The 27,653-nt window shown below is 35.8% G+C and overlaps 1 protein-coding gene across 3 annotated transcripts in view; it reads left to right on the forward strand.

Annotated features, from left to right (window-relative positions):
* Positions 1–27,653, forward strand: part of LOC105477318 (neuropeptide FF receptor 2) — a 98,625-nt gene that overhangs the window by 30,391 nt on the left and 40,581 nt on the right. For 2 of the 3 annotated variants that reach the window (XM_011733779.2, XM_011733781.2), the window contains exon 1: positions 1,884–2,070. The exons of the other annotated variant lie outside the window; for it this stretch is intronic. The gene's annotated coding sequence lies outside the window, so the exon portion shown is untranslated. Of the gene's footprint in view, positions 1–1,883; positions 2,071–27,653 lie in introns of those variants that run through there. 3 annotated transcript variants of the gene reach the window in all.

Genomic DNA, 27,653 nt, shown 5'->3' on the forward strand with positions numbered 1-27,653 from the left:
CACTAAACATTGCTCTAGTGGGAGCTCTCTGCAGTGGCCCCAACCGCACAGCTCTGCTGGGCTTTGCCAGGTCAGGGCCTTATTCAGCACATGAGCAACAGTCCTCTGCCTGGGCCTCGAGCCTCTCTGAGGGTCATCCTTTGAAATCTTGGTGGAGGTGAAGTCATGCCACCACAGGTCAAGCACTCTGTAAGCCTATTGAATTAGCATCATGTGGATGGATTCTTCTGTTTATAGCATCGTGGTTTACAGATCATGCCTTACAGAGCAGTGGCCTGAGTTCTACCTGGCCCACTTTAGCCACAGCTGAAGTAGCCAGTGAGCGCTGTACCAGAATGTGGAAAGAAGGACTTACAGCAACCTTGGGTGGAAAGCCCTGAGGCCCCACAGCCACCCTGGGCCCCTCTCTTGCAGCTGTTCTGTTCTCAAGGCCTAGCACTCTGTGTGTTTGAAGGACACTGCAGCCTCTAAGATGTCTTCAGTGTGATGCGCCCACTGTCTTAATGAATAACACCTGCTTCCTTCTAGTCATAATAATCTTATCAAATGATCTCTTGGGTGTACCATTGGTTTTCTCTCCTAGTTTTTAAAATTCTGTACATGGCCAGACTGAGCATTTTTTCAAATATTTATATTTTGCTTTTAACTATAAATTCCTTCTTCAGTTTTTTTCTCTCTTCTCACATTTTACCATAAGCGGGAGAATCCACGTAGCACCCTGAATACTTTGCTCATAGAAATTTCTTTGACAAAATATCCTAATTCATTGCTTTTAAGTTCTGCCTCCTACAAAGTCCTAGGACATAGACACTATTCAGACAAATTATTTTTCACTTTATAATGAGGACAGCCTTTTGTACAGTTTCCAATACCTTGTTTCTTACTTCCATCTGAGACTTCATTAGAATAGTCTTCGCTAACCATGTTTCTATCAGCATTCTGTTCAAAACCACTTTAAGTAATCTTTGGGAAGAATGAACCTTTCCCTATAGCTCTTTTCTTCTTCTGAGCCCTCATCAGAATCAACCTTAAGACTCCATTCATGGCAATGCAGGCTTTTTTCAACATTTACTTCAAAAGTGTTGCAGCCTGTACCCATTATCCAATTCCAAATCTACTTCCCTATATTTGGTATCTGTTATAGCAACATCCACTTCTTTGGTACTGATTTCTGTCTTAGTCAATTTTTATGACTATAACAAAATATCACAGACTGGGTAGTTTTTAAAGAACATAAATTTATTTCATTGCACTTCTGAAGGCTGAGAACTCCAAGATCAAGATGTGGGCAGGTTTAATTGTCTGGTGAGGGCTGTTCTCTGCTTCCAAGATGGCACCTTGTTGCTGCATCTGCTGAAAGGAGAAGTGCTGTGTCCTAAGATGGCAGAACGCATATGGGCAAGAGGGCCAAACACTGAGTAAAGCCATTTTGATAAAAGACCTATCCCATTCATGAGAAAAAGAGCCCTCATGCTCTAATCACTTCTTAAAGGCCCTACAATAATACTTAATAATATTATGTTGCCCATTAAGTTTCAACACCTGAATTTTGGAGGAGACATGCCCAAGCACCACTTCTATGAGAGCAGGGCCCTCTGTTTAGTTTACTGCTATATCTATCCCTGTGCCTAGAACAGACAGTGGCATGTCACAGGCATTCAGTAAATACTGTTGAATGAACCAATTTTTGAATTAATGAAAGAATAAATGAACGAAGTAGAAAAATTAGATAGATCAATTTCCATGGAAAAAAATTGGAAGGAGATTAACAGATGGATTCAGCTGAGACAGCATAGAATAGTGGTTCTATGCTACAGAACAGAACTTAATAATGCTTAAGTTCTAGAATATGACTGCCTGAGGTTCTTGTCTTAGTTTTTTTTTTTTTTAATCTTATCTTTTTTTCTTTTTTTTCCTGTATGGCTCTAGACACATATGGTTTGATTTCTTTTTTTTCAGGTTTCTTCATTTGTGAAATTAGGATGTTAATTATAGCTTTTGACATGTAAGAAACATCAAAAAGATTAAATGTCTTCATAAGAGTGAAGCATGTAGATCAGTGACTGGTGTGTAAGTATTCTAATATTCTTTTGATCTTTTGAAGAAGCGATAATACCAACACTACTTAAGCTATTCTGATGAGGAAAAGATAAGAATAGCATAACAGTAATGCTAAGCCTTATAAAGACCGACTAAATCTCACTTTTAACTAGAGAAATATCATTTATGACTACAGATTTTTAAAAGACAAAGTATAGCAATCTGGAAATTAGCTGTGTGTCAAAAGAACACTGGAGTGTGACCTATGAAAGAATATCTTATGAATGCAAAGGTAGTCAATAATTATCATACTATATCATTATGTAAACACAACATAGCATTTAAAAAACTATAATTGGCCGGGCGCGGAGGCTCAAGCCTGTAATCCCAGCACTTTGGGAGGCCGAGATGGGCGGATCACGAGGTCAGGAGATCGAGAGACGATCCCGGCTAACACGGTGAAACCCCGTCTCTACTAAAAAATACAAAAAAATAGCCGGGCGAGGTGGCGGGCGCCTGTAGTCCCAGCTACTCAGGAGGCTGAGGCAGGAGAATGGCGTAAACCCGGGAGGCGGAGCTTGCAGTGAGCTGAGATCTGGCCACTGCACTCCAGCCTGGGTGACAGAGCAAGACTCCGTCTCAAAAAAAAAAAAAAAAAAAAAAAACTATAATTGTACCATCACATTCTAAAAAGGCATTTCAAATAATTCAGCAGTCTTTCCTGATTAAAGTGCTAAATAAAATAGAAATTAAAAAAACTTTTAAGTATAATACAGAGTCTTCATCAAAGTCCAACCGGAAAGATTCTAAAAAGTGAATTTTAAAGTTGTTTTTATTAAAATAGGAATCAGACAGGGATGCCTATGATCACTGCGGGTGTTGTTATTACTATTAGTCAACATGAAAGTTTTAAAACATTTGCAATAAGATAAGACAATAAACAACATTGACAAAAGATATAATAAAGTCAAAAACTTTTCCATAGACTAGAAAAATATATAATGTACGAATATTTCTGCAAGTTAATAAATAAATGATAATTAGTAACAGAATTATTGGAAATGTGAATAGGAAATTCATAGTAAAGTAAATGTAAATGGCAAATAAACATATGAAAATCAACCTAGTAATAAGGAAATGTGAATTGTTTTAAAAGTTATAGAATACTTTTTCCATATCAGATTGGTAAATATAAAAAAAATTGATCCTACAAACTGTTAATAATAGCTAACATTTATAATCAAGTACTGATTTATGCTAGGGACTGTTCTCATGTTCTACGTATATTAAGTCATACATTTTTTATAACATGTATATGACTAAGACTAATATTAGTCTAATATTTCAATACTGGTATTATTAGTCCTATTTTACACCCAATTAAACCAAGGAATATAGCGATTTAGTAATTTACTCAAGGTCTCACGGGTGAAAAGTTGCAGAGCTGTAATTGATCCCTAGCAGATTGACTCTACAGATTGCTCCTTTCACCACTACACTAAATTTTCTCATTGCTATCAGCAATGTAGGTAAAGTGCCCTTCTCATATATAGCTCATTGAAGTAAGAATTATTATAGTTTTTATAGAGTAACCCACAATATTTATTGAAATTAGAACTTTAGCCTTTGACCCCTCACTTCACTTCTAGGTTTGACAATATTTATTTGTGAATAAGCATTCCAATAGGAATAAGTATAAGCAAATTCAGGGAGGTAGAGGAACACAAGGTTTTTAAAGGAAAAATGAGGAGGGTTACATAAATTTTTTTGAGAAAATTACCCTTGGCTACAAGTATCAATAATAAGGGTGGCATCGGTCCAAAGTTAGGCAGCTGCTGGGCAGATATCATCATGGAAGTATTGTGTGTGTGTGTGTGTGTGGCTGTGGTGGCCTTTGTGCAAGATTGTGTTTTTATGCAGAGTGTTTCTGATAGTTATTTTATCAGACACACATGCGTGGGAACCCTCCCTTCATGGCCTTCCCCAGCTCCATTTGTCAGGGTTTTCAAAATAAGTGGCTCCATTTTGATTCTCACAGCTTTCACACACTTTATAGGAGACAAAAGTACGTGGATGTAAAGATGTGTACAAGATTGTTTATTGCAGCATGTAGTACTAATGGATGCATAGCAACAGGTTTAATAATTGAAAAACCTATTGTATACTTGTAATGAACTTTGTGGTTGTTTTTATAATATCCACTCCCATTTTCTTAGGAACAAATTTATTTTGACAATGTTTCAGCCTTCACCCTCTTGCCAATATTTCATGCTCTTTGAGAGGGAGAGAAACAGTTGACTGCATTTCTAGTTTTAAAAGTGATACATGTGATTGAGGCTTTATCACTGTTAGCAAATTATCAAAAGCAGATAATGTTGAACATTGAGAAAAAACATAATTCTGGACATCATCTTCAGAAATTATTATTCAATAGCTCTAGAGTTACTTCTCCAAGAATCTATGTTTTCCTTTTTTGTTAACCAGACTCTCCAGGTGTTTCTCATGCAGACATGTTTAAAAACAAGCATGAATATCATAAATGTAAATGCTGTATGGTAAATATCACCTAGCAGAGACTATGGATTCATGGAGGAGAGTGTAATTAATTACTAAGATCAGAGGTAGAGGCGAGAGTTGACACTTTCTTGATTTTCGAATATTAAGTGAGATTTTGTTTTTATGAGGAGCATGTGTGACCCTCCAAAGAGAAGATAGTACAGTGTGGATTCTTGAAAGATGGTGGAGTATAAAGCATGTGAAATCTTTCTCCCTAACTAAATAATAATTTTACTGGCACAATCTGCCTGATGTAACTGTTTTGGAGCTCTACAGTGTATTGAAGGCTTGCAATTGAAGACTTGGATGATAACTTGCAGTTAATTTCAGTAAATTTCAGCTCTTGGCACAAAACCATCCATCCCCCACCTCTCAGCCACATGGCAATTAGATCTGAACATGTCCCTGGAATAGCTTGAGCACAGCTTGAAGAAGCCTGGGTGCCCAAAAAGGACCCTTCCTTTCATATACTGGGGATCTATGCCCTGATTGTTACTTCTGATTGCAGATGCACAAAGAGGCTAAGGCCATTGTTGTTTTACCTCCTCCCATTGTTGCAAGCCCTTCCCCTTCTCGCTGAAGTGACTTCCAGGGATAATAAAGGGCCAATGACTTCCCCTTCACCTTAATTTTTCTTTTTTTCCACTTTGTGAGCCAGACATTGAAGACTAGCTCATTGAAAAGAAACCACATACACAAGAAAATTAGAAAGTCACCACTCATGCCCAGGGAAGGCACCGGCTCAGAAAAGACCAGAGAGAAGACATTAAGTTTGCCTTTCTGGCTTATTCTTGGCACAGAGATAGATAGCCTACAACAACCAAGAAACAACAACAAAAAAAGCAGCAAATCCTGGTGAAGAGGAAGGATCCAGTTTCCAGAGTTGCTATATCATTAGATTAACATGTCTAGTTTTCACCAGAAATCATAAACCATATTTAAAAACCAGCAAAATATGGCTCATTCAAAGGAAAAGCCACACAAACTGCCCCTGACAAAGAACTGATAATTGATCTATGAGACACAGACTTTAAACAACTGTCTCAAAGATGCTGAAAGAACCAAGGCAAGATATGAAGAATGCCAAAAAATCAATGTATGAAAAAAATAGAAACATAAATGAAGAGATATAAAACCTAAAAAGAAAGAAAAAAAGAAATTTTGGAGCTGACAAAGAAAACAGCTGAAATGAAATAGTCACTAGACGGATTCAGGAGCAAATTTGATCAAGCAGAAAAATCAGCTAACCTGAAGATAGGACCATGGAAATTATTGTCTGAGAAACAGAAAGATAAAAGATTGAAATAAAACACCATCAAGCAGATCAACATGTACTTTATGAAAATCTCAGAGGGAAAGAGAAGGAGAAAGAGGAAGAGAGACTATCTGAAGAAATAATGGCTGAAAACTTTTCAAATATAATGAAAGATATGGAAATAACCATCTGAGAAGCTCAATAGATTCTGAGTAGAATAAACTCAAAGATACTCAAAGTGAGATACATTATGATCAAAGTATCAAAATCCCAAAACAGGTAATGTTGAAAGCAGCTTTAGAGAAGTGACTTACCACATAAAAAGGATCTCAATACTATTATCAGCAAATTTCTCATCAGAAACCTTGGAGCATTTCCCCTATGGATAAGGGTGACTAATGTATAGAAAAAAATAGTAAAATGGCAGCAGTAGGTTCCTACTTATCAGTAATTACTTTTAATGTAAATTAATTAAACTCTCCAATCAAAAGGCAGAGATCAGCAAAAGAGAGTTTTTAAAATGATTCAACTGTATGCTGTCTACAAGAGACTCACTTTAGATCCAGAAGGCAGTGGACTGATATATTCAAACTTCTCAAAGAACAAACAGAGAAACAACCTGTCAACCAAGAACTGTATAACTGATTTAATTGTATATTTTGAAATAGCTAAAAAAGAATAATTGGATTGTTTGTAACACTAAGAATAAATGCTTTAGGGAATGGATACCCCATCTTCTCATGATGTGATTATTACATATTGTATGCCTGTATCAAAATATCTCATGTACCCCATAAACATATATAACTACAATGTACCAACAAAATTAAAAATATTCTATAGCTGGCAAAACTATATTTCAAAAGCTTATCACTAGAACTGCCCTGCAAGAAATGCTAAAGGGAGCCCTGCAGGTTGAAATTAAAGAACACTAAATAAGAAGACATAAAGATCTCAATAAAAGTGAATACATGTGCAATTATAAAAGCTAGTGTTGTGATAACTTTGATGTATGATTCCAGTTTTTGTACTCTCGTGCTTTTGAACCAGAATTAAGTAAAATGAGGGTTACTTGAACATAAGTACTGCAATACTATGACAATTAAGCTGCTAACCAAGACGGTTATTAGGTGGCTAATCACAATCCAGGTAAAGATTTCATCCTGCTACTCAGAATGACATGCAATTTAAAACTTACAAATTGTTTGTTTGGACTTTTCCAATTATGTCATAATGCCTACATAATTCACCTCATAAATCTCATCACATGGGGATTTTGTCATCTCACTTCATCACAAGAAGAAGGATGAGGACAGTACAATAAATATTTTGAGGAAGAAACACCACATTCACATAATTTTTATTATAGTATATAGCTATAATTCCTCCATTTTATTATTAATGTATTTTTGTTAATCTCCTTCTGTGCCTAATTTATAAATTAAACTTTACCTTAGGTGGTTATGTGTAGGAGAAACCATAGTGTATATAGAGTTTAGTACTATCCATGATTTCAGGCATCCACTTTGGGTATGGGAACACATCCCCTATGTGTAAGGGGGGACTACTATATAGAAAACAAAATCAGAATGACAGAAGTAAGACCCTACTACTTATCAGTAATTGCTTTAATGTACATGAATTAAACCTTCCCATCAAAAGACAGAGGTTGGCAAAATAGATGAAAAAAACATGATCCAACTATATGCTGTCTACAAGAGACTCACTTTAGAGCCCAAGAAATAAGTAAGTTGAAAGGTTGAAAATGGATATTCTATGTAAACAGTAATAAAAATTCAGAAGAATGGCTATACTAATACCAGACAACATAGACTTTACATTTAAAAAGATTATGAGACAAACAAGGATATTACATATTAATAAAAGATTCAATATGGCAAAGAGACAATTATAAATATGTTTTTTTTGGTGATGATTAATACCAAGTGTCAATTTGATTGGATTGAAGAATGCAAAGTATTGATCCTGTGTGTGTCTGTGAGGGTGTTGCCAACAAAGATTAACATTTGAGACATAGGCAAGTTCCTCCTAAACTTTATGTAGAAAAGCGCAGAACTAGAATAGCTAAAACAACCTTGAAAAATGAGAATAAAGTAGAAGGAATTACTCTACCTGCTATTAATGCTTACTACATGGTTATATTGATTAAAAAAAAAATAAAGCAATGTGGTATTGGTGAAGAAATTGACACACAGATCAATGAAAGAGAATAGAAAAAGCAGAACTTCACCCATACAAACATACCCAAATTTTTGACAAAAATGTAAAAGCAATTCAGTGGAAATTTGCTGAGCGAAAAAGGCCAATCCCAAATTTTCCGTAATATATTATTCCATTTATATAACATTTTAAAATGACAAAATAATGGGATGAAGAATAGATTAGTGGTTGCCAGGTTTATGGAAGTTGGAGAGTGGGAGGTGGCTGTTGCTATAGAAGGGTAGCACAAGCAATACTTATGATAAAACTGGTATTTTGACTGTATTCATAGTCAAAAAATCTACATGTGTTATAAAAATGCATAGAACTAAACACACACACACATATATATGTCTGTTGAAATCTGAATAAGTTCAGTGGATTGTATGAATGTCAAACTCCTGCTTGTGGTATTGTACTGTAATTGTGCAGGATGTTACCTTTGGGTGAATGACACATAGGCTCTTCTTCATATGATTTCTTACAACTATGTGTGAGTCTACAGTTATCTCAAAATAAAATGTTAAAAAACAGGGGATAGAATATAAATGGTTTGATCTTAGTCTTCTTTTTTTTTAGCTCCTGTTGAAAAAAACATTACAAGTTTTCAAATACTACATTTGGATGATAGCCTCATGAGAGATTTTGTGGCATGATGCATGCAAATTATTGCTTTAAAAACGTATGACCAGTTAGTCAACATAATCAACTTATGTTACTAATCAGCGCTGTAATTAATAAGAACATGATACCAAAATAAACTCAAAATGCATCAGAGACCTAAATGTAAAACTTTAAGCAATCAAATATCTAGAATAAAATAGGAGGAAATCCTTGTGACCTTGTTTAGGAAAAGATAAAATTCATAGATTAGACCTCCTAAAAACTAAGAAATTCAAAAACCAGTACTGAGAGAATGAAAAGACAAACCATACATAGGGGGAAAATACTTTCAAACCATACATCTGATAAACGACTTGTATTCGGAATATATCAAAACATCTCAAAACTCAGTGTAAAAACAAATAACCCAGAAAAGTACTTATAGCCAGATTAGCTTTGTAGCATAGGTCCCCTAGGACCTGCAACACTGTATATTGATGCAGTGAGAGCCAAATGGAGAAATGTCTTACATGATTGTCTGACTTTACTTGTTGAATGAGGAAAACAGAAAAAAATAATTTTTGTGCTTACAAAAGGAAAAGAAACCAATTTCCCTTCTGAAAGAGGCTCCTTGGATATGTAATGGAAGGAACACACACTCTAGCTCTTTTATATATAAATAATTCTCTCTAGGAACCAAATAAGTTCAGTGTCTCCAGGTTTCACAACATAGAGATGTCTCTAAGGTTCCGGGACTCATTTCTTTTGAAATATAAATACCAATTTTTCTTTCGAGATGGAGTCCTGCTCTGTCTCCCAGGCTGGAGTGCAGTGGCGCAATCTCGGTGCACTGTAACCTCCACCTCCCGGGTTCAAGAAAGTCTCCTGCCTCAGTCTCCTGAATACCTGGGATTAGAGGTGCCCATCACTGCTCCTGGCTAATTTTTGTGTTTTCAGTAGAGATGGGGTTTCACCATGTTGGCCAGGCTGGTCTCTAACTCCTGACCTCTTGATCTGCCTGCCTCGGCCTCCCAAAGTGCTGAGATTACAGGCGTAAGCCACTGTGCCTGGCCTAATCTAAATATTTCTAAGAGAAGTAAAACAAACATTCTCTGTCTTCATGTTATACATATTTCCATGTTTCATGAACCTGCAGCTTTGAAACATGGGAATAAATCCAGGTTTATTTTCTCAGTTACATTATGCTAAAATGAGAATATTTGTTCCTCAATTTCAGCTGAGATCCAAAGAGAACATACCAATTTGTTCTAGCGTCAATTGTATTGAACTAGGAGCTATGTTCCCCATAATCTCCTTAATCTGTATCCTTCCGGTTTAGAGTTGGATAAGAGAGGAAATCCCATATTAGGAGGTTAAATGGAATCGGGGTCTTTACTCTCAGAAAGATCTAAGTCTGAGAGGCAGTGACAACTACAGAGGCGCTCAGCTTTTCCTCACTTTCCTCTGCTCCACCAGCTCTTCTTCCAGCACATTTCTTTCTGTACCCAGCTTATTTAACTTAACATAATGTCCTTTAGGTTCATCTGTGTTGTTGCAAATAACAAGATTTTCTTTAAAAAAAAAGAAAAAAAACCTGAATAGTATCCCATTGTTTGCATGTATATACATTCATATGTATGTGTGTGTGTATCTATAAACAACAGATAAATTGATAAAGAAAAGTGGCATATATATCACACTTGAATAATGGCTACTGTGAATAATGCGCCGATGAAGACCTCTTTGAGATACTGATTTCATTTCCTTTGACTTTACACCCATAAGTGGAATTGCTGAATCATATGGTAGTTCTATTTTCATTTTTTGAGAACTCTCCATACTGTCTTCTATAATGGTTGTATTAATTTATATTTCTACCAATAGCATACAAGGGTTCTCTTTTGTCCACATCCTTGCCAACACTTGTTATCTTTTGTCTTTTTGATAATAGCCCTTCTGACAGACATGAAGTAGTATTTCATTGTGGTTTTAATTTGAATTTCCCTGAAGGTTATTGGTGTTGGGCAGTTTTTCAGTACCTTAGCAACATTTGAGTATTTGCCATCAGTGACAATTATCTCCTTTTTGAAATACCTTATTGGCTTCAGGAACACCCTATTCTTCTGGTTTTGTTGTACCTCACTTTCTATTCTTAATTTTTTTTTTTTTTTTTTTTTGCTGGATTCACTTCCTCTGCCTAACCTCTAAATATTGCAGGACTCTGCACTTGACTCTGGGCCCCTCTCTTCTCATCTACTTTCTTTTCATACATGATGTTTTCTGATTCCACAGTTTAAAATACTATCAATATGCTAATAATTCCAAAACTGATCTCATTAACTTCGATCTCTCCTCTAAGCTCTCAGCTCATAAAACCAAGCACTTTTGATCTCCACTAGGCTCTTTAAAAAGCATCTTATATTTAGTATGGCCAAAACATAACAGGCTTTCCAACATATGTAAATGTTTACTGTATTCCATTCAGTTCTCAGTCAAAGCTAGAGCGTGTTCACTTGCTTTCTTCCTTTCTACTCAAGTCAGATTCAATACATTATCAAAGTCAACACTACCACCACCAAAATCACCCATCCATCCTTTTCTTTATATTTGCACTGCTATCACCTAACCTAAGATACCAGCATCTTCCATGTGAACTGCTAGAGTTACTTCTTAATGACTTTCCTGCTTCTATTCTTGCTCCTCTCCTCTGCCCAAACCATTCTATATAACAAACAGAAACATCTTTTAAAAATGTAAAGCAGGTAATTTTCTCCCCAGTTTGAAATACTTCGTATTAGGAAAAAAATTCATTTCCTTTACCATGGCTTGTAAAAATTTACTTAAAACTGATTTGATCTTTGCAATCTCTTATCTCAACTCCACAAAAGAATAGAAAATAGCATTTTGTAGCTGAGAAACTGCAAAACATTAGTGTGGCTGAGGATAAAGGTAGATGTGTGAAACTTTGGAAGGTGATGAAACTGAAAATATAGAAAGGATGAAATTGAAAGACTTAGGAACTTAGAAGTTTAGACATTCCTCAAGGAATTTGAGCAACAAAATGACTACATCAAAGATTACAAATTTGGAAGATCAACTGGCAATAAACTAACTTTTGTTTATCAGTGATAAAGAGTGGCTCAGATTCATCATTTTAGTGGATGTTTTAGGTGACCCACTCATTCTTTCAGCCCATGTCTGATTTCAGCAACAGCTGTGGTGAACAGTATCTGCAAACAACGTCAACTTTTCCTCTCAAAAGTGGCCCACTCTCAGCGTCTGTGCCTCAGTGCTTTCCTGTAAGCAGCAGGTCTCTCATCCTGGAATGAGGGACACTGAATGCCTTGAGGGTGTCTGGAGTCAGTAGATAAATGCCCTGGCCACAGGTCATGATTTCCACACATTTACTCAGATAGCTTCTTTTGCCCACAGCACTAAGCATCTGGAAAACTTGGCTTTATTGAGTTTGCTTCTCTCACTTTCTCATTTACCCTGTTCACTCACTCTTGCTTACTGGAATTGCCTCCCAAATATGTCATCCAAGTCCTTGTTTTAGGCTCTGTGTCAGGTGAAATCCAAAAATTACAAGCATTCATGCTGTTCTTTATTCAAGAACTATTAACTTAAAATAATGTGCTTAAAAAAACGAAGTCATTAAGACATTTCATAAAATAGTGGTAAATCCTCTAAGAGTAAAACTAGAAATGTGTGGGATAAAAAATAAGACAGATACCAGCAAATGTTAATACTAGTTAATACTATTTTCCACATTCTTCAGCCCATATTAGTTTTTTGTTTGTTTGTTTGTTTTTGGTAGCTATTTCAACTGACATGTGGTGGCTCTCAGCTGAACATGAAGCTATTATTTGCTCTCAGTTTCGTATCTTATGTAATAGCAGTGTCAAAATCCTATGAAATCTAAGCAACCTTCAGCTATGAAGGACAAGGAAAGAAAGTCTATTGAGACAAAGGGCTCATAACTTGAATTCTTGTTTTTTATATGTATATTTTGTATTTCAAGCTTCAGCCACAAGCTTTTTTCCCCCAGCATATATTTTACATTTTTTCTCTTTCCTTTACATGCCTTAATCTACTTTTTCTTTTGTTCAACTAAATGTATGCCATGTTGAGATCCTCACAGCATAAAACCTTTCATTTCAGAGTTGTTTCTACATGATTGCTTAGGCAAGTGGTATTCTACCATTAAATTGTTTCACTTTTTATTGACATCATTACTGATTAAGGAGGACAACTAAATTATGTTAGGTTCAATTAAGTAGGCCAATGAGACAATCCAGATGTAAATTAGTACTAGTTATCTAATTTTTTAAAAAGTCTCTGAACCCTCCTACACTGACTACATTTCCATCCCACTCTTCAGCACGTGATTTTTTTCAGAGCAAACTAAAGTTTTAAATGAAATTAATGGTTAAAAATTAAATTATCTTTTTGGTAAGTCCTAAAAGTACAAGTTTAGATATATATACATATCGTCACAGCAAGCCAAAATCTAAGGAGAAACAATGGAGGGAAAACATGTATTTCTTTGTCTTATAAACTGGAAGAGGGCAGGTGCTTTGTCTGATTTGCTTGATACATGCCAAGAAGATGCTCAATAATGACCATTCGTTATCAATGTGCCATTGGTTATCACATCACAAGGTTATTATGAGCATTCTTTATATTAAATAATGAATAGAAGATTACTGAATACCAAGCACATTGTAAGTGTAAAATAAACGTATTTTCCTTGGTATGCCCTATTCTCATTTGTTGACTAATGCAGCGATCATTGCTTTATATTGAAGGTTGAAAATAAATTTAAATAAATTGTCCATGAACCAGCAAAGTCCATGAAAAAAAGGTTTAGATCCTTGTTGTTTTGCAATGTGGTAATGGTTTCAGATTTCTTAAGCTCTCTTAAGTAGGTAGGAGTTGTCTTACATAGATAGCAGTCTGATGGAATAGAACATGGATATTACTAATAACTGTATTTCTGTCTCACTGTAGCAGGCTACATTATTTTCAGCTATTTTTGCCACCTATAGTGCTCTATTTAGAACCTCTTAGAATGTAAGCTAACAAACGGACAATCAAAAATTAGATCTTAAGAGTTTTGTGAAAATTTAGATATTAAAAACATAATTTATATGTTTCTTCTGATTTTCTTGAGGATTATAAGGAAATAACTGTATGCCTATTCAGTTCAATATTTTAAACTAGTTAACAGAGAAAAATGTTGTAATTGATGGTTTACGTTAGTTAGCTCTGTTTAGTACCCAGAACAATTTAAATCTCATTAACCATATTGTATGCTATTCTTCAATAATGGAGCCCCTCAAATAAAAAATATTTTGGAACAGTTTATTGCTAATGCAGAATAAAGAGTAAAACAATTGTTGGTAGAAATTAAGCTGCATGTAAACAATATAAGATGATACCATGTTTAATAAAGAGTTATGCATCCCATGGGAACACAAAAATATATTTCCTAGATTACTGAACTGTCGATAAACTATGATATGCACATTTAATAATAATACAATTAGTAAACATTTTGTCAAGTCTGTAACTTCTGCATAAGCATTCTGACAGAGAAATTGGGAGAGAAAAAGAAAATAAAACATTTATTTTCACATTTAGCATTAGAAGCGTGGTAGACTCCACCAGAAATACCTACTTGGGTTGAAAGAGAGACCATTTTGCACTAAGCTTATATTGATGATGTACATACTCTAGTGTGAAGATTTTGCCCTGAAAGTACATGCCAGCTTGTAGGATTTCGATTTAACATTCACCTCTAAGCACTGAAAAATCTGGGTTATGGTCAACACGGCAGCTTGCTAGAAATATAATTAAGACTCTATGAATTGCTTTACTGGAAGCCTGGTTGTTTAACATTGTTGCTAAAGTTCTGGGAAAAAAATCCAAACACAACATACAAAAAGAAATTTCCATGGCTCCTACTGTTTCCGTTGGAAAGGCAGATAATACACTTCTTATTCCCTTCTATTTTCAGAGATTGTTACAGGAAAAATAGATTTGACTAAAAATGTAATCTAGGAAAATTTTAACCAAAATTCGAAATTTTGCTAGCGATCTGGATTGCTAAGAATCTAAGCATTAATACATGATAGTCTTGTGTAGGTAATCTTCTTCAGTTGTAATGAATGAGAGCCCCTGTAAAGGATCCAGAAGGAAAGAATTCAGAGAAATAAGCTAATATCTGAGTAATAAATTTAACAGAAATTTGACAATGTCCCTAGATAAGGCTGAAGATAAAGGAGAACTTTGCTGCTTTTTAGAAAGGAGTGGTCAGGACTGATGGAAGAAGGGAGGAAATGAAAGGGACTGGAGAGTAAGTGTGAGAACAGTTCCCACAGGCTGAGATTAAGGAAAATAACTTTTCCCTTGAAGAAAAACATTTTTTTCATGGTAGCAATGACAGAACTTTGTGAAAAATGTTATCTAAAGTCCAATTTAAGCCCGTTTCATTTCTGGTTCTGCTGCATTTTTCTGGCATCATCCCCCCAAAACTAGACATGCAAAAGTGTACCTTGAAAATTAAATGGGAGGTCAAGAAAGCCAAAGGAGGGGAGAATTTAGTGAAAGCCAGAACCTGGGGCCAGAAGAGAGACCAAATATCTCTTTTCACTGCTTAATTTCCTCAAATTCTGAGAGAGAGAGAACTGGATTTATCACAGTCCACTGGCCAGGGTAATAGCCACTTAAGATAGATATTAACGAAAAGGCTTATCTCAGAAATATAGGTAAAGGTAAAGTATACATTTTTTGGATGATGGTTAGTCAGGTAGGCAATTAATGGGTGAATTTCTTGGGCTGCCTCACTAATTTGTGAACTATATTGCATATTTATTTAACTCTATATTTCTACAGCATTCTTCTTTTCTTTCCCAAGTGTCTCTAATACATTAATGAAAATGTGTAGTATTTTACTTTTAAGGGAAGATAAATTTTAAGGAGCAGATTTATAAAAAATTATTCAATGTAAGTAAAATAGCTTACATTTTAAAGATAGTTTATAGAATATAAACTGTGGACATATGGAGAGAGACTATATGAAGTCATACATACTTCTATGTGTATGTTTGCTTTTGTAGATTTGAAGAATTGTATTTCTTTTATTTTTTAGTTTATAAAGAAAAGAGGTTTAACTGACTCACAGTTCCACATAGCTAGGGAGGCTACAGTAAACTTACCAATAATGGCAGAAGGCAAAGGGGAAGCATGGCACGTCTTACATGGCAGCAGGAGAGAGAGAGAGAGCAAAGGAGAGAGTGTCACTTTTAAAACCATCAAATTTCCCAAGAATACACTCACTATCATAAGAACAGCATGGGGGAAACTACCCCCATGATCCAATCACCTCCCACCAGGCCCCTCCCTCGACATGTGGGGATAACAATTCTTTTTTTTTTTTCTTTTCTTTTCTTTTTTTATTTCCATAGGTTTCAGGGGAACATGTGATGTTTGGTTACATGAATAAGTTCTTTAGTGGAGATTTCTGAGATTTTGGTGCACTCATCACTTGAGCAGCCTACACTGTACCCAATGTGTAGTCTTTTATCTCTCAACCCCCTCCCACCCTTTCCACTGAGTCCTCAAAATCCACTATACCATTCTTATGCCTTTGTATCCTCATAACTTAGCTCCCACTTATGAGTGAGAACGTGACGATGTTTGGTTTTCCATTCCTGAGTTACTTCACTTAAAATAATGGTTTTCAATCCTATCCAGGTTGCTGCAAATGTCATTATGTTGTTTCTTTTAATGGTGAATAGTATTTTATGGTATCTATGTACCACATTTTCTTTATCCAGTTGTTGACTGATGGGCATTTGGCTGGTTCCATATTTTTGCAATTGCAAGTTGTACTGCTATAAACATGCATGTGTGAGTATCTTTTCAAATAATGACTTATTTTCCTCTGGGAAGATACCCAATAGTGGGATTGTGGATCAAATGATTTATCTACTTTTAGTTCTTAAAGGAATCTTCACACTCTTTTCCATAGTGGTTGTACTAGGTTACATTCCCACCAACACTGTTAAAGTGTTCCCTTTTCATCACAGTCTTGCCAACACCTATTATTTTTTGATATTTTGATTATGGCCATTTTGGCAGGAATAAGATGGTATCATATTGTGGTTTTGATTTGCATTTCTCTGATAATTAGTGATGTTGAGCATTTTTTCATTTGTTTGTTGGCCATTTATATATCTTCTTTTATCAGAATTGTTTATTAATGTCCTTAGCCCACTTTATGATGGGATTTTTTTTTCTTACTTATTTGTTTGAGTTCCTTGTAGATTCTGGATATTAGTCCCTGGTCAGATGCATAGATTACAAATATTTTCTCCCACTCTTTGGGTTACCTGTTTACTCGCTGAATATTTCTTTTGCTGTGCAGAATTTTTTTAAGTTTAATTAAGTCCTATCTATTTATCTTTGTTTTTGTTGCATTTGCTTTTGGGTTCTTGCTCATGAAGTCTTTGGATAAGCCAATGTCTAGAAGGGTTTTTTCTAATGTTATCTTCTAGAATTTTGATGGTTTCAAGTCTCAGATTTAAGTCTTTGAATTATCTTGAGTTGATTTTTGGATAAGGTGAGAGATGAAGATCCAGTTTCATTCTTCTACATGTGGCTTGACAATTATCCCAGCACCATTTGTTGAATATGGTGTCCTTTCTCCACTCTATGTTTTTGTTTACTTTGTCAAAGATCAGTTAGCTGTAAGTATGTGGCTTTATTTCTGAGTTCACTATTCTGTTCCATTGGTCTATTGCCTATTTTTATACCAGTACCATGCTGTTTTGGTGACTATGGCCTTATAGCATAGTTCAAAGTCAGGTAATGTGATGCCTCCAGTTTTATTCTTTTTGCTTCATCTTGCTTTGGCTATGCAGAGTCTTTTTTGGTTCCATATGAGTTTTAAGATGGTGTTTTCTAGTTCTATGAAGAAAGATGATGGTATTTTGATGGGAATTGCATTGAATTTTATAGATTTTTTTTTTGGTAGTATGGTCATTTTTACAGTACTAATTCTACCCATCCCTGAGCATGAGATGTGTTTTTATTAGTTTGTGTCATCTGTTATTTCTTTTAGCAGTGTTTTGTAGTTTTCCTTGTAGAAATCTCTCACCTCTCTGGTTATGTATACTCCTAAGTATTTTATTTCCTTTTTTTGTAGCTATTTTAAAAGTGATTGAATTCTTGATTTGATTCTCAGCTTGATCACTGTTGGTGTTTAGCAGTGCTACTGATTTGTGTACATTGATTTTGTATTCTGAAACTTTACTGAATTCATTCATGAGATTTAGAAGCTTTATGGATAAGTCTTTAGGGTTTTCTAGGTACATGATCATATCATCAGGGAACAGCAACAGTTTTACTTTCTCTTTACCAATTTGGATGCCTTTTATTTCTTTCTGATTGCTCTGGCTAGGACTTCCAGTACTACATGAAATAGAAGTGGTGAAAGTGGGCATCCTTGTCTTGTTTCAGTTATCAGAGGAAATGCTTTCAACTTTTTCCCATTCAGCATGATGTTGGCTGTATGTTTGTCATGGATAGGTTTTATTACCTTAATTATCTGGCAATTTTTCCGAGGGTTTTAATCATAAACCTTAATCTATTTTAATCATAACAGGATGCTGGATTTTGCCAAATGCTTCTTCTGCATCTATTGAGATGATCACATGATTTTTGTTTTTACTTTTCTTGGTGTGGTGTATTACATTCATGGACTTGTGTATGTTCAACCAACTCTGTATCCCTGGTCTGAAACCCACTTGATCAAGGTGTATTATCTTTTTCATATGCTGTTGAATTTAGTTAGCTAGTATTTTGTTGAGAATTTTTGCATCTGTGTTCATCAGGGACATTGGTGTGCAGTTTTCCTTTTGTGCTATTCTTTCCTGGTTCTGGTATTAGGGTGAACTGCTTCATAGAATGATTTAGGGAGGATTCCTTCTTTCTCTATCTCTTGGAATAGCGTCAATAGGATTGGTACTAATTCTTCTTTTAATGTCTGATAGAATTCAGCTATGATTCCAGCTGGTCCTGTATTTTTTTTGTTGGCAAATTTTAAATTACCAATTTGCCACTGCTCACTGCTTGTTATTAATCTGTTCAGTGTTTCTACTTCTTTCTGATTTAATCTAGGAGAGTTATACATATCCAGAAATTTATCCATCTCCTCTAGGTTTTCTAGTTTATGTGTGAAAAGGCATTTATCGTAGCCTTGAGTAAACTTTTGTATTTCTGTAGTGTCAGTTGTAATATCTCCTGTTTTGTTTCTAATTGAGTTTATTTGGATTTTCTCTCTTCTTTTCTTGGTTAGTCTCACTAATGCTCCATCAATTTTATTTGCCTTTTCAAAGAACCAGATTTTTGTTTCATTTATCTTTTGTATTTTTTGTTGTTGTTTCAATTTCATTTAGTTCTGCTCTGATCTTGTTTGTTTCTTTTCTTCTGCTGGGTTTGGGTTTGGTTTGTTTTTGTTTCTCCAGCTCCTTGAGCTGTGACCTCAGATTGTCTGTACTCTTTCTGACTTTTTGATGTAGGCATTTAATGGTATGAACTTTCCTTTTAACACTGTTTTTGCTGTATCCCAGAGATTTTGATAGTTTATATCACTATTATCATTCAATTCAAATAATTTTTAATTCCATCTTGATTTTATTGCTTACTCAGTGACCACTCAGGAGCAGGTCGTTTAATTTCTATGTATTTGCATGGTTTTGTGGGTTCCTTTTGGAGTGGATTTCCAATTGTATTCCACCGTGGTCTGAGAGAGTATTTGATATAACCTCGATTTTCTTAAAATTGTTGATTCTTGTTTTGTGGCCTATCATATGGTCTATCTTGGAGAAGGTTCCATTTGCTGATGAATAGAATGTATATTCTGTGGTTCTTAGGTAGAATGTTCTGTAAATATCTGAAGTCAATTTGTTCTAGGGTACCATTTAAGTACATTGTTTCTTTGTTGACTTTCTGTCTTGATGACCTGTCTAGTCCTGTCAGTGGCATATTGAAGTCCCCCACTATTATTGTGTTGTTGTCTATCTCATTTCTTAGGTTTAATAGTAATTGTTTTATAAATTTGGGAGCTCCTGTGTTAGGTGCATATATATTTAGGATTGTGATATTTTTCTATTAGATTAGGCCTTTTATCATTATATATTGTCCCTCTTTGTCTTTTTTTTTAATTTATTTATTATTATTGTACTTTAAGTTGTAGGGTACATGTGCATAACGTGCAGGTTTGTTACATATGTATACTTGTGCCATGTTGGTGTGCTGCACCCATCAACTCATCATTTACATCAGGTATAACTCCCAATGCAATCCCTCCCCCCTCCCCCCTCCCCATGATAGGCCCCTGTGTGTGATGTTCCCCTTCCTGAGTCCAAGTGATCTCATTGTTCAGTTCCCACCTATGAGTGAGAACATGCGGTGTTTGGTTTTGCTTTAAAGTCTGTTTTGTCTGGTATAGGAATAGTTACTCCTGCTCATTTTGGTGTTCATTTACAGGAAATATCTTTTTCTGTCCCTTTACCTTAAGTTTATACGGGTCCTTATGTGCCAGGTGAGTCTCTTGAAGACAGCAGATACTTGGTTGGTGAATTCTTATCCATTTTACCATTTTTAATCTTTTAAGTGGAACATTTAGGCCATTTACATTCAACATCAGTATTGAAATGTGAGACTCTAGTGAATTCATTGTGCCATTTGTTGCTTGAATACCTTCTTTTCATCATATTATTGTTTTACAGTTTCTGTGAGTTTTATGCTTCAAGGAGGTTCTATTTTGGTGTGTTTTGAGGATTTGTTTCAAGATAGAGAACTCTTTTTAACATTTCTTATAGTGCTTGTTTGGTAGTGGTAAATTCTCTCAGCATTTGTTGGTCTGAAATAGAATGTATCATTTCCTCATTTATGAAGCTTAGTTTAATGGATACAAAATTCTTGGCTGAAAATTGTTTTGTTTAAGGGGGCTAAAAATAGGACCCCTACCCTTTTAGCTTGCAGGGTTTCTGCTGAGAAGTCTGCTATTAATCTGATAGGTTTTCCTTTATAGGTTACCTGATGCTTTTGCCTCACAGCTCTTAAGATTCTTTATTTCATTCTGACTTTGGATAACCTGATGACTATGTGGCGAAGCAATGACCCTTTTGCAATGAATTTGGCAGGTGTTCTTTGAACTTCTTGTATTTGGATGTCTAGATGTCTAGCAAGGCCAGGTAAGTTTTTCTTGATTATTTCCTCAAATATGTTTTCCAATTGTTTAGATTTCTCTTCTTCCTCAGGAATACCAATTATTCTTAGGTTTGGTAATTTAATATAATCATAAACTTCCTGGAGGCTTTATTTTTTAAAATTCTTTTTTCTTTGTATTTGATGGATTGGGTTAATTCAAAAGCCTGGTGTTTGAGCTCTGAATTTCTTCCTTCTACTTGTTTGATTCTATTGCTGAGGCTTTCCAGTGCATTTTGCCATTTCTCTAAGTGTGTACTTGATTTCCAGATTTTGTGATTGTTTTTTATTTATGCTGTCTATTTTACTGGAGATTTTTCTATTCACATCCTGTATTTTTTTTTTATTTCTTTAAGCTGGACTTTACATTTCTTTGGTGACTCCTTGATTGGCTTAATAGTTGACCTTCTCAATCCTTTTTTTTTTTTTTTTTTTTTTTTTGGCAATTCAGAGAGTTCATCTTGGTTTGGATCCATTGCTGGCGAGCTAGCATATTTTGGGGTGACAAAGAACCTTGTTTTGTCATATTACGAGAATTGTTTTCCTGGTTCCTTATTTGGGCAGACTATGTCAGAGGGAAGATCAGGGACTCAAGGGCTACTGTTCAGATTCTTTTGTCCCATTGGGTACTTCCTTGATTTGATGCTCCCCCCCTTTCCCTAGGGATGAGGCTTTCTGAGAGCCAAACTGCAGTGATCTTTATTTCTTTTCCGGATCTAGCCACTCAGCTTTGCTACTAGGCTCCAGGATGGTGCTTGAGAGTGTTTCCAAACAGTCTTGTGATGTGATTCGTCTTCAGGTCTCTCAGTTGTATATACCAACACCTGCTCCGGTGGAAGCAGCAGGGGAGTGAAGTGGGCTCTGTGAGAGTTCTTGGTTGTATTTTTTTTTTTTTTTTGAGACGGAGTCTTGCTTTGTTGCCCAGGCTGGAGTGCAGTGGCCGGATCTCAGTTCACTGCAAGCTCCGCCTCCCGGGTTTACTCCATTCTCCCACCTCAGCCTCCGGAGTAGCTGGGACTACAGGCGTCTGCCACCTCGCCCAGCTAGTTTTTTGTATTTTTTAGTAGAGACGGGGTTTCACCGTGTTAGCCAGGATGGTCTCGATCTCCTGACCTCGTGATCCACCCATCTTGGCCTCCCAAAGTGCTGGGATTACAGGGTTGAGCCACTCCACCTAGCCTCTTGGTTGTATTTTTGCTAAGTACACTGATTTTGTGTTCGTTGGCTTCCAGCCAGAAGGTGGCACTTTCAAGAGCACATCAGCTGCAGTATTATAGGGAGGATACAAACTTGCCCTAGGATAAGGCAGTGTGTGGGGCCATAGAGCTCCCAAGAGACTAAGTCCTTTGTCTTCAGCTAGGAGGGCAGGTAGAGAAAGACCATCAGGTGGAGGGCAGGGTTAGGAGCTCAGACTCTCCTTGAGTGGGACTTGCTGCAGCTGCTATGGGGGATGAGGGTGTTGTTCCCAGGCCAATAGAGTTATGTTCCCAGAGGGATTATGGCTGCCTCTGCTGCCTCACACAGGTTGCCAGGGAAGTGGGGGAGAGCCAGCAACCTCAGGCCTCACCCAGCTCCTATGCATCCTGCAGCCTGAAAGGCTGGTCTCACTCCCACTGTGCGCCCCGCACAGCAGGACTGAGTTTATTTCCAGGAAACTGGTGAGCAGGGCTGAGAACTTGCCCCAGGCTACAAGCCTCCTAGCTGAGAAAGCAAAGAGACTTAGCTCCTTTGCTGCCCCACAGAGCCTGCAGCAGCAATCCATTCACTTCAAAAGGTCTGTGGAAATTCTCAGCTTTCCGGGTATGTTCCTGCCATGGTTCTCCACACACTGGAGAATTTGGGTCTCCACACACTGTTCTGCCCATCCAACTGGGAGCTGCAAGTTAGTCCTGCCTCCTATCTACCATTTTCCAGAACGATATTTTTTTACCCACTCATTTATTTAGCTGTTTCCTATATTTTGTACATAAATGACTAAAAATTATAACTAATAATGGTTATTTTTCTACATCTTCCCTCTTCCAAGGCTTTTTTTTCATTTTTTTCTTTAATGAATACTTTTTTGAAAAAAAAGGAAATGAATATTATGTTAACTATAGTATTAATTTTCAGAAAGATAGTAAGAAGACGATTCCCAAATCCCAATCCTCAGAAATAAACACTGTTAACACTTGATGGACATAATTACAGATATGTCTGCTGGTGTGCTGGAACTGGCTTGTACTGGCTTCTGAGAATCAATTGTATGTATCCCGTCCTAGCTCTGTACCCAGGGACATTATATTGGTAGACTGAAATCAGTCATGAGGGGAGTATTAACATCACGGAAATAGACTACACTGAAGGGCTCTTTTTGTGTTGCTGTTTTTTGTTGCTGTTTTGAAAGTCAGTTATTAAACATTTGCAAGCCCACACACCACTGAATCACTGAATGTATGACTATGAACAGATATAGAAAGGCAGCTAAACATATTCTATAAGGAGATAGACAAAAATTACCTCATGGTCTACATTATAATATTTAATTAAATGTATTCAATTTAAAATATTTTTAAATTTTAGAAGAAAGAGAAATTGAAGTGAAATTGAAGGAATTGCTGAAGTCTGGCTGGTGGGGAGAGGCACTATTATGGGCCCTATATAAGCCCCAGCACTGCTCCTTCTTATCATTTAGGGAGGGAGAGGACAGTTCACTTTCTGTGCAGCTCTCACCTTTCCATGAGTCTGTCCTGAATATTCTAGCTGCCTTGGTGTTGCTGGACTTTCAACTGTCTCTTTAACTCAGAAAGTTCACAGGGCTTAGCTCATTCTCTGCTCTGTAGCCTCAAAGCTATCTCAAGGCAGTAAGCTAGGCAGGCAGTCATGGGGCTCTCCTTATTTGTTTTCCAGCTCTCAGTGATGACTATTCTTTCAACCTGATGTCTAGTATTTTTGAAATAATTGTTTCAATATATTTTGTTTCTTATTTGTTTGTTTCAGGTGAGAGAGTGAATTCAGTTTCTGATATCCCATTTGGATAGAAGTTCTAAGGATATTTATGCAAATATAAGGTCTTTTTCAAATTGTGTTGATACTGTGGATAGTTTAACATTCCTTCCAATAATTCTCTACCTTTACAAAGGTTTGATAAATGCCAGCAAAACATTAGATGGTGAAACCTGGATAAAATGAATGGTACCAGGTAAATATTGGTAATTTTAAAAAAGATGAATAGGCCATGACATCTGTTTTGAACCTAAAGCTGAATATCAGAATGAATCTTCTGCTTTTGTATTAGCATCCGTGGACTGTCAAGCCTTTACATTTTATTAGGGTAGCAATAATCCATGCTCTATTCATAATATGCATTCATGATCAAACATCATATTTAATAAATACTGTTGAATTAATGTATAGTCTTGTTTAGAAATGCAACCTGAATAAAGTATTACAAGACAAACATAAAATTACATTATTTAATGTGCAGTTTTGATAACTGTATATTATTAAATATATATGTACAATTATGAGAACACCTATCTCAATTAAAATTCTTCTTAAGCATCTACTTTTAATATTGTATGAAGAGAGCTACATCAATATCTACCAAGCCTCTTTTCTTTAGAAATGTATGATTTTAATGAAATTTACCAACCTGAGAATTGTGACAACTAATTAACATCTTACTTATATACATTAGATATTTCTGTTCAATCAGTTATATATTCATGTATTCAACAAATTGCTTTATACAGTTGCTCCTTTACTTACAGTGGAGTTACATCCCATGAAATCATCAAAAGTTTAAAATATCATAAGTCAAAAATGCATTTAATACCCTGAGAAGCCCAGTATAAAATAAAAAAATTTAAGTAAAACCATAATAAATTGAGGACTTTCTGTGTAATACAAATATTTTGCCATAAATAAAATGTTGTTAAAAGTTTAAATTGTGCTATAGACAATTTGGAATGTAAAATAATGCTTATAATAATAATAATAAATGTTCTATCAGGTATTATAGAATACTAGATGTCCCTACATTTTAGTTTTCTAGATAATTGAAGTTTTCCCTAAATAGAATCAATAATTTCCAAAAGGATTACCTACTTATCACATATTTTTCTAAAGTACATTCCATGTATTTTGTTCTTCCTACATAGAGCAAACTTATAAAATTTATAGTTACACTAATAATTCAATACTTTCATTATGGAATACTGTTTTTGTGGCTATATTATTGGCTTTAGAAAATGTGTGAAATTGATGTTCCCTACATGAAATTTTCCAAGACTTTGTGCCTTTTTAAATACGTCAGTGTTTTATAGTTTTCCTGTCTCTTCCTTTACCCAGGCTTTCATATGGTCCTTTTCTAGTTCTGTAGTGATTCTGTCTTCATCAGTTTTTCCTCTCTCAATTCTAATCTATTGTGACCAGCTCATAAGGTAACCAAACTAATTAGAATAATGAGTTTAATAAAATTGGTCTGTGAGTAATGCCTTAAAATATTGACTTTATAGTAAAAGCTTCACTGTAGTCTTTTATTTATTTATATTTTTTTATTTTTTATTTTATTTTATTTTATTTTATTTTATTTGAGACGAAGTCTCGCTTTGTTGCCCAGGCTGGAGGCGATCTTGGCTTACTGCAAGCTCCGCCTCCCGAGTTCACGCCATTCTCCCGCCTCAGCCTCCTAGTAGCTGGGACTATAGGCGCCCACCACCACGCCCGGCTAGTTTTTTGTATTTTTAGTAGAGACGGGGTTTCATCATGTTAGCCAGGATGGTCTCGATCTCCTGACCTCGTGATCCACCCGCCTAGGCCTCCCAAAGTGCTGGGATTACAGGCTTGAGCCACTGCGCCTGGCTCACTGTAGTCTTTTAACTACTGGAGACTTTTCCTTGTTTTCATCCTGCTTCTGGATTCTTGAATTGAAATTGTTCTTTGAAGTTTTACATTTAAACTGCACTTTCACATCTAGAAGAAAAATCACATCTATAAATTACACCCAAGACCAGGGTGATAAAGCCTTAATCTGAAAGAGACCACCATACTTCTGAGATGTATCTAATAAACTTTTAGTTTTTCAGAAGATTGTGAAGAATATACAACCCCCAAAACACACAAGTGGGAAATGTGTTTTCAAATTACCTCACTTGTTGGTTGTTGGTGTCATTCAATGAACTACAATATACCCTTCAGATTAGGCTCAAATAACTTACCTTCTTGGGAGCAATTTCTGACCTTTCAGATAGAGCTGACAGATTCTTCCTTTATATTCTTCCTACACCATGAATTTTTCTCTACCTTAATCCCATTATATACATATTTGTTTACATACATATCTTGCTTTTTAGATTGAAAGTTTCCGGATGACAAATAGAATAACTTAAAGAATATCTAAACCAAGCACAGTGCCAACATAAAGTAAGAGCTCAACGAATATGCATTGAATAGATGGTTATTCCCTTTAGTAATTATGGAAACAACATGATATTTTATTAAATCTATGGGATTAAACAAATAGCTCTAACATACTGTGTTATGTGATGAAGTTCACAAAGATAAGTAAGATATTAATCCTTACTGTCAAAAACTAGACATATGTAAAAAGAGATAAAATGGTACACAAATAACTGTGGAGCTGTATTAGTTGGGATAGGCCAAGATATGCTCTAGTTCAAGTTGGTCCAACCGGTTGCCCATGGGCTGCATGAGGCCCAGGATAGCTTTGAATATGACCCAACACAAATTTGTAAACTTTCCAAAAATATTATGATTTTTTTTTGCGATGTTTTTCTTTTTTAGCTCATTAGCTATCATTAGTGTTAGTGTAGTTTATGTGTGGCCTAAGACAATTCTTCTTCAGATGTGGCCCAGGGAGGCCAAAAGATTGGACACCTCTGCTCTAGTGAGTAACAAGTAAACCCTCAAATCTTAGTGGCTTACAACAATAGAATTTTCTTTCTGCTTCATCTAAGTCGGAGGTGGGCTAGAAACTTTACTCACTCCTCTCCAAACCATGCCACAGGGATCTTGGCTTCTTCTGTCATGTATCTGGACCAACTCTGAGTCTTTGCCTCCAAGAAATGGATGGGAGAGACAGAGGGAAGTGGGCAATTACACAATGCCTTTCCATGAGGATCCAGTTTGGAATAGACATGTGTCACTTCTTGTCACATTTATTTGGCCGGAACTTGCCCTATTACTCTGTATTGATTCAAGGGACTCAGAAATATATTCTTCCTGTCTGCCTAGGAGGAGAAAAACAAAGGGTCTGATTAGCACTGTGGTATGCAGCATATAGTATTGCCTCTAGCTCAGTTGCCAAGTATAAGTACGAAGTCAATATGTACAGGCAACTTATAAAGGAACAATTTACTTATATAGTACTTCCATTTATTTCTTATCATTATACTCCAAGATGTTTTCTTGATGTGTCACTAAATTACAAGTATAAAAACCTCTCTTCAGACAAGAAAGCATAACAATCACATGCATCTTAGCACTGCTGAGCTTTTATTTCATTCACTTCCTGATAAATTGTTGTTTGTAAATATTGTGTTAATGTCTGTTGAGACCAGCACAATGGATCTGATAAAAAAAGTGATTCAATTAAGAGACAAAGAATGAAGTTTACCATTTCATTATTTTACCTTTTTGGTGACACCAATAGAACTATGTATTTGGTCATTCTTGCATTGCTATAAAGGAATACTCG

The sequence above is a fragment of the Macaca nemestrina genome, chromosome 3 (assembly GCF_043159975.1).
Source record: "Macaca nemestrina isolate mMacNem1 chromosome 3, mMacNem.hap1, whole genome shotgun sequence".
NCBI lineage: Eukaryota > Metazoa > Chordata > Mammalia > Primates > Cercopithecidae > Macaca > Macaca nemestrina.